Source organism: Hemicordylus capensis, chromosome 2 (assembly GCF_027244095.1).
Source record: "Hemicordylus capensis ecotype Gifberg chromosome 2, rHemCap1.1.pri, whole genome shotgun sequence".
In the NCBI taxonomy this organism is placed as follows: Eukaryota; Metazoa; Chordata; class Lepidosauria; order Squamata; family Cordylidae; genus Hemicordylus; species Hemicordylus capensis.
The window spans coordinates 34,600,380-34,608,017 of NC_069658.1; positions in this window are offsets into that span (position 1 = coordinate 34,600,380).

Below are 7,638 nucleotides of genomic sequence, written 5' to 3' on the forward strand. Positions count from 1 at the left end.
TATGCATGCCATTTTGGGTTTCATCATGTAATAAATTTTGACTTTTCCATGGATATAAATCATCTAAAGCCAGCATTCCCCCTCAGTGGGGAATTCTCCTCATAAATTCCTTAAAGCTAATGATCCTCTGCAAACTTAAAATTATAGCTTCATTTCTCTACACTTGATGACTCACAGCTGAATATATGAACAGACACCATTGAAAAGCATTGCAGTTGTGGAGAGATAAACATTTTATCTACTATGTTTGGTGTCTGATGGTGCATTCGCACATGTAAGTCATCACTTCATGTTATAGCCTTGAAGTAAACCTGCCTGTGTGAATCAGTGCAATCAGTGAGACTCAAGTAGTAAGAACAATCAGAAACAGGCTTTTTTTGGGGGGGGGATGTTTTTCAGGACAGCATTTTTAATATTTTATAACAAGCAATACTATATCAAGAATAGGCATGGAAAGCAAATGCTGTTAAGGGAGAAAAGGATGAGCATTCAGTTCTCAAACAGTGGCTGACATGCTGCACAGTGAAATTCTGGCAGTTCTGAACTGCCCAGGCTGATGCAAGCACCTAAAAAAAAATGTGGTCAGACTTGCACAAGAGCACTCTTGCAAATGTTGCCTAATTGCACTTCCATGATGCTTACTTACATTATTTCCAACATGAGTAGCTGTGCAGAAATGCAGTTGTGCAAGTTTAAGTATTTGTGCAAAAGTGCCAGCATTTCTTAGGTGGACAGAGGAAGCTGCCGTATACAGAGTCAGACCATTCATCCTCTTAGCTCTTTATTCGCTACACTGACTGGCAGGGGCCTTCCAAGGTTTCAAGCAGGAGTCTTTCCCAGCACTGCCTGGAGATGCCAGAGATTGAACCTGGGACCTTCTGCATGCAAGCAGATGCTCTACCACTGAGCTACAGCCCCATCCCTTAAGGAGAATATCTTACAGCAGACAGCACTCACATGTAGTCACCTATCCAAATGCAAATGATAATGCAAACCAAGGTGAATCAAAGGGGACAATTCATGCTTGGGGCTGCATTGGCTCTCCACTGGTGCTTGCTTGCAGCAGCGTGGGTGTTTCAGAACTGCCTGCATTTCACTGTGAAGCACATCTGCCAGTGTCCATATCCTATCAATGGAAGATGGGTAATTGTTATCGGCATATCAGGCCCTGCTCATGGCCCTCACTGCTAACAGAGATCTGGTTGGTGGAGGATAGAGACAAGGCCTTCTTGGGTGTGGCCCCTCAGCTTTGGAAAGCCCTCCCAGAAGAGCTTCACCATGTTCCCTCCCTCAGTATTTTTAAAAAGCAATTAAAGAAACATCTTTTTAAAGAGGTTTTTAAATATTTTATCTGCTGCTTATATCTGGTAGGTTTTAAAAAGATATTTAGTTCTTAGTTTTTAGCTTGGTATTAATAAATTTTAATTTCAACTTTTTAAAAGAATGTTATTTTAAATTTGGTTTTAGCTTGGTCTTTTAACCTGTTTACTTCTATTAATATTTTACTTTATATTGTATCTCTTTTATTAATGTTGTGAGCTGCCCCGAACAGTAGTGTACTGGAGGGGCAGGGTATAAACATTTTACATACATACATACATACATACATACATACATACATAAAATAATTTCTTAGTGGGCATAAATGTCTGGGAAAACTGACCAGATGTGTGTATTCATATGTATATATCCATACTTTGCCACCGACAGTAAGCTGTCAGTATAGAGTGACAGAGAAAGTAGGTCCTCTTCCATCCATTGATTCATTGATGGTGTGGATTTCTCAACTGTAACACAGGATTGTCTTATCCATTCACACAATTTGCACTTGGTTTCCAAACTTAAGTTCCAAGTATCAGTTCTTTTGCAAATACGGAGCACTACTTGTAAACAAATATTACTTCCCTTTATTTTACATATGTATAGCTATGCATCTAACATGCAAAAAAAGACAGATCCCTTTTCTGAGGAGCTTATATTCTCTCGACTTATATTCTCTCAACTAAATGCAACCCACTTTGTATGTAGCTGAAAACATTGTGATTGTGTAAAGGACAAGGAACTCATAGGGAACTTCCACTGAACTAGGGGTGTGAATGGAACCGTCTGCCCTGGTCCAGTCCATCCCCATCAAACCTTGTCTGGTCCAGTCCCAGACCGGTCAGCAATTAAAAAAAAATTAAGTAGATTTTAAGTACCTTTAGCCCCTTCGGGGGGCTTGCTGAAGCCACGGGGGGGGGGGTTCCACACGGGTTCCCTCTCCCCCCGCCGGCCTTCCTCATCACTGCCACGGCCTGCCACGGCTGGGTAACTGAGCATTTTCGGCATTTTCAGGCCTCCGTCCGAGTGTGTGGACCCCCCCCCCGGCTTCAGCAAGCCCCCCGAAGGGGCTAAAGGTACTTAAAATCTACTTAAATTTTTTTTGAAAAAATAAATTTGCAGACTGGCCGGACCAGACTCGGCGGTCCGGTTCCAGTCCGATGGAACCGGGGCGTGGTTCGGTTCCACTCTGAACCCCCGAACCCCTGGACCGGACCTCCGGACTAGTCCACACATCCCTACACTGAACTACTTGGAACATACTGAATGATGCTTGCAATAGACTTTGAAATGAGGAACGTTACTGTCAGAGGTCCTTTAGAACATAAGAACATAAGAACAGCCCTGCTGGATCAGGCCCAAGGCCCATCTAGTCCAGCATCCCGTTTCGCCCAGTAGCCCACCAGATGCCGCTGGAAGCCACAGGCAGGAGTTGAGGGCATGCCCTCTCTCCTGCTGTTACTCCCCCGCAACTGGTACCCAGAGGCACCCCACCCCCGAGGCTGGAGGTGGCCTAGAGCCCTCAAACTAGTAGCCGTCAATAGACATCTCCTTCATGAAATTATCCAAACCCCTCTTAAAGCCATCCAGGTTGTTGACTGTCACCACATCTCGTGGCAGAGAATTCCACAAGTTGATTATGCGTTGTGTGAAAAAGTACTTCCGTTTGCTGGTCCTAGATTTCCTGGCAATCAGTTTCATGGGATGACTCCTGGTTCTAGTGTTATGGGAGAGGGAGAAGAATTTCTCTCTATCCACTTTCTCCACCCCATGCATGATTTTATAGACCTCTATCATGTCTCCCCGCAGTCGTCTTTTTTCTAAACTAAATAGCCCCAGGTGTTGTAGCCTAGCCTCATAAGAAAGGTGCTCTAGGCCCTTGATCATCTTGGTTGCCCTCTTCTGCACCTTTGCAGATCTGGCTCTGGGCATCAACATCATGAGCAAAGAACCTATCGCTAGCAGGGGGGCCACTACTTACTACCTTATTGGCTACTAGTCTGGTGGGCACGATGCCTCTCAATACAAGTTGCAGGGTAGCCAAAGCCCGAGAGAGGGCATGCACATACCTCAGAGGCATCTAGTGGGCCACTGTGTGAAACAGGATGCTGGACTAGATGGGCCTTGGGCCTGATCCAGTAGGACTGTTCTTATGTTCTTATGTACCAGAATCCCTTGGCCTCTGCTCTTCCACCTCTTTCTTGCCACTGCAGCTATCTTCCTCAGATTCAGAGAGTCAAAGCAAGCGAGGGAGTAAGCATGATGAGGAAAAGGAAGAATGGCTATTGGCAACCACCAGAAGTAGAAGCAGACAGGTGAGCCTCCTCCTGTTCCTTGCCATCACTGCTTGCTAATGCCCCTGCTCTCTTTGGAGAAGTGAGAGTGGACAAGTGAGCAAAGAAAGTGGAGTAATAGCCACCATTGGCTCAGTCAGCCACCCAGAGAGAGGAAGCGTGCCAGCAGAGGCACCAATGATGAACAGGAAGAGAAACAGTAGAAATTGCCACCTGCTCATTCGTTCCGGCCCAAAGAGGGAGGTCTACCAAGTAGGTGATGGCAACAGCAAAGAAAAGGATGTACCTCCATGGTAAAGCACTTGTGTTGCCCACCACCGCTTTTTAAAAGGAAAATTCAGAACTGCACAATGGTATGTAAGCATAATTCACATGCATAGCATGCACTGCTGCAACACACGCCTGTGCATTTTCCTTACCTGTGCACACGTATTTGGTTGTCTAGAATTCCATAACATTTAGAAACCTACACAGAGTGAGAAATATTATGCAGAACTGGGGATTTGAGAAGACTGTTGCAGAAGAGCATTATATTCATTGGTAAAGACTCTGGGAAGGGAGGAGCAGTATAGTCTGTGGGAAGTGTCATTGGCAAGGGGAGCAATGGAGGCATGGGGAAAACTTGAAGCGGGCACAGAAGAGGCAAGATACATTTTTGGATGAGCGCGTTGTTTGCCACTTATTAGATTTCTGAAATAGAAATGGGGGCACAGTTGGGGAAAGCCAAAATGGGGGGAGAGGCAAGCTACTTGTCTGTGGGGGTGCTTTCCCACCTTACCCCATCTCTGGAGCCACCCTTTTAGGGGAGGAGAAATGGGCATGTTCGATCAGAATCTGGGTTCTACATGAACCAGGACTATTCACTTCACTTTTCTCATTGTTAGCAGTCACTTTATGCATCAGCAAATGGAAACAACTTTTGCATGACTTAGATTTTTCAACTGCACAAATATTCTTTTTGGAACTGCAGCCTTTTGTGCACATTTTGTGTCTGGTTGCACATTTCAAAAAAACCCAGTGCTTGTTGAAAATCCCTGTTACTAGCAGAGGGCCCCTGGAACCTCCAGTTAAATTAATTTTCTCACTTCCAGTCAAAGTCAATTAGAAAAGGTTCATAAGACAGCAACAAAGATAGTGAGAGGTCTGGAAACTAGGTTTTTGGGGGGAGGATTAAAGGAGCTGAGTATGTCCCCTGCTGACTGAGCAAAGAGGTGCCTTTTAAAAGTGGTGATTCTCCTTATTTTGCAGGGGGAGAGCAACTGGCCCTATCCAGCCCCAGCACAGCATCCCTCCAGTGGCTGTGGCTGGTGTCTTTCTTTTTAGATTGTGAGCCCTTTGGGGACAGGGAGTCATTTAATTAATTTATTAATTTATTTCTGTATGTAAACCACTTTGGGAACTTTGGTTGAAAAGTGGTATATAAATATTCGTTGTACTGTATGTATTGTATTGTATTGTATTGTATTGTATTGTATTGTTTAACCTAGAAAAGAAAAAGCTAAGGGATAATAAGATAGTCATCTCCAAATATCTTTCATGTAGAAACAGGAAAAAGAAGCATTCTCTGATGTTTCTGCAGGCAGGACTAAAACCAATAGGTTGAAACGACAAGGAAGCAGATTTAGGCTAGACATTAGCGGGGACTTCCTGAATATAAGAACTGTTTGACTGGGGAGTGGGCTGCTTCACACAGTGGCAGGCTCCCTTTGGTTGAAAGTTTTCAAACAGAGACTAGATGGCCATTTGTCAAGGATGCTGCAGCAGATTCCTGCACTGGGCAGGAACAAGAAAACTGCCAATGTCCTTTCAAACTCTATGGTTCATAACTTCTATGAATATGTTTATAATTTCTAGGCCTGTGCACAATTGAAAATATTGGAGTCGATCCAATCCAATCCAATCCAATCTGATATGTTTTGGTATCAGGTCTTTGAGCCCTTTAAAATATGGTTAAAATATTGGTAAAAATCTCCATGGGGGATTCCCCAAGTCTATGTGGAAAATTTTAAAAATCAGCCCCCCCCCAAAAAAAAAAGGCTGGGCAAAGAGCTCTGAGATTCGGCAGACACGTAGTGGAGGGTAGCAGGACTCTCTGTATTTAATTTAAATTAAATCTGTCCATCCATTGATTTTTCATTGATTTTTTAAAGTAATCCTGAAATTCTACTCGCATCTGAGAATCGCAGCAAAAAGTGATGTAACATTTAAGAATAACAGGGGAAGTGATGTAACATCTAAGAATAGAGGGGGAGTTGTGTCACATCTGAAAACCTACCACTTCCTTTTTACATTGGTAAGCAAATTGTATTGCCTAAATACATGTTTAAAAATTCATGGGTGAGAAGGCAGGCCGGCAAATGGGAAAAAATGGCAACTGTGGGGAGGAGAGGAGTTGCTCAAACTGCCAAAGGTTGTGAACACCACTGTAAATTTCCCCCACCATTTTGTCTTCTGTTTCACCCATATTTTTTATGATATTTCCCCAATATTTCCAAGATCTTATTCAATAATTCTGATGCAATATAGGCCTCTAAATATCAGGTTGGATTTATTTCCAATTATATCTAATACCGCTGATATCATTCCAGTATCAATATTTCTGATGCACAGGCCTAATAACATCCACTCTCAATGAAATCAGTAGGCTTTAAATTGGCTTCATTGTACCCATTGTGCAGACCACATAGAAATGGAACAATACATTCCCAAGAGAGGGAAAGGTTTCATTATGCTCTAGGACAGATGAGTGCAAGGGAGATGGAAGCACAGGATTTCACTTAGAAAATGTAAGGTTTCTTTCAATTCACTTTATATTACAATATAAGGACCAGATATATGCAGTTTCCAGTTCCCTGTTTATTTCAGCGGGAGATTTTGGTACCTAAGGTACAGCCCAATCACTAATACCATGTAGGCAAGGTCTAAAGGAGTGGACAAACATTTAAACGTTGCAGGAGTGTTCTGCTGTATTTTTAGGAGGAAGTCATGAAAATAAGTCATTTATGAGTATAATTTCACCCTCAAATTAAAACTTGCTAGAGTACAAAATAATAGTGGGAAAGGGACTTATAAATGATTTATAGTGCAGTTTGGATTACAAGAAAAGCAAAAGAATAAAAGAAGATAATTTTTGTGGATTTCCGGATAATGCAAGAAAAGATCTCCTGGGATGTTCTGCACAATAAATTCTAACATGCAGAGTGTCTGGACAGACAATCCAAGCTCTTAATTAAAATGTTGTCCTCATTAAAGCTGAATAATATTCCAGAAAACAGATGTCATAATTCGACCAACTGTGTATATGAAGAAGAAGGATCCAGTTCTGCAGTAAACGTGTCCTTATTGGATTATAAATAAACTACCTAGTGAATAACATTTTCTACCAATTGTATGTTATATACGTACGTGTTGTCATACTTGATAAGAAAAAGAGGGTTGTTGGGTTGTTTTTGTTTGTTTGGCAGTGGAAGATGAAAGTGAAACTAAGGCTACAATCCTATGCACAGTCCCTTGATATAAATGAGTTCTACATTCCAAAGAAGTCATTGAGGCTATTCTCACGACCAGGAGGAACCAGGCTAAGGGAACCTAGCCCGGTTCCTCCTGGTCATGTGCTGCCATGGGAGCCACTCAGCTCCTGGCAGCAAACCTCACAAAATACCCCTCCCCTTAAATGAGGTTTGCGGAGCGAATGCTCCGCTAACCCTGCTTAGTGGATCGTGTGCCAGCATGGCATGGCAACACATGAGTAGACCCTCGACCGGGAGGCTACAACAAGCCTCCCAGCCTCAGGGGTCTCCCTGGGATGCCCCATGCACACCCTGCAGCAAACCTCTCAAAATACCCCTCCCCTTATACGAGGTTTGCGGAGCGAGTGCTCCTCTAACCCTGTTTAGTTGGTCGTGTGCTGGCGCAGCATGGCGCAGCTCTGTGCCACAGTGTCACATGAGGAGACCCTCAACCGGGAGGCTAAAACAAGCCTCCCAGCCTCAGGGATCTCCCCGGGATGTCCTGTGCACTTGCA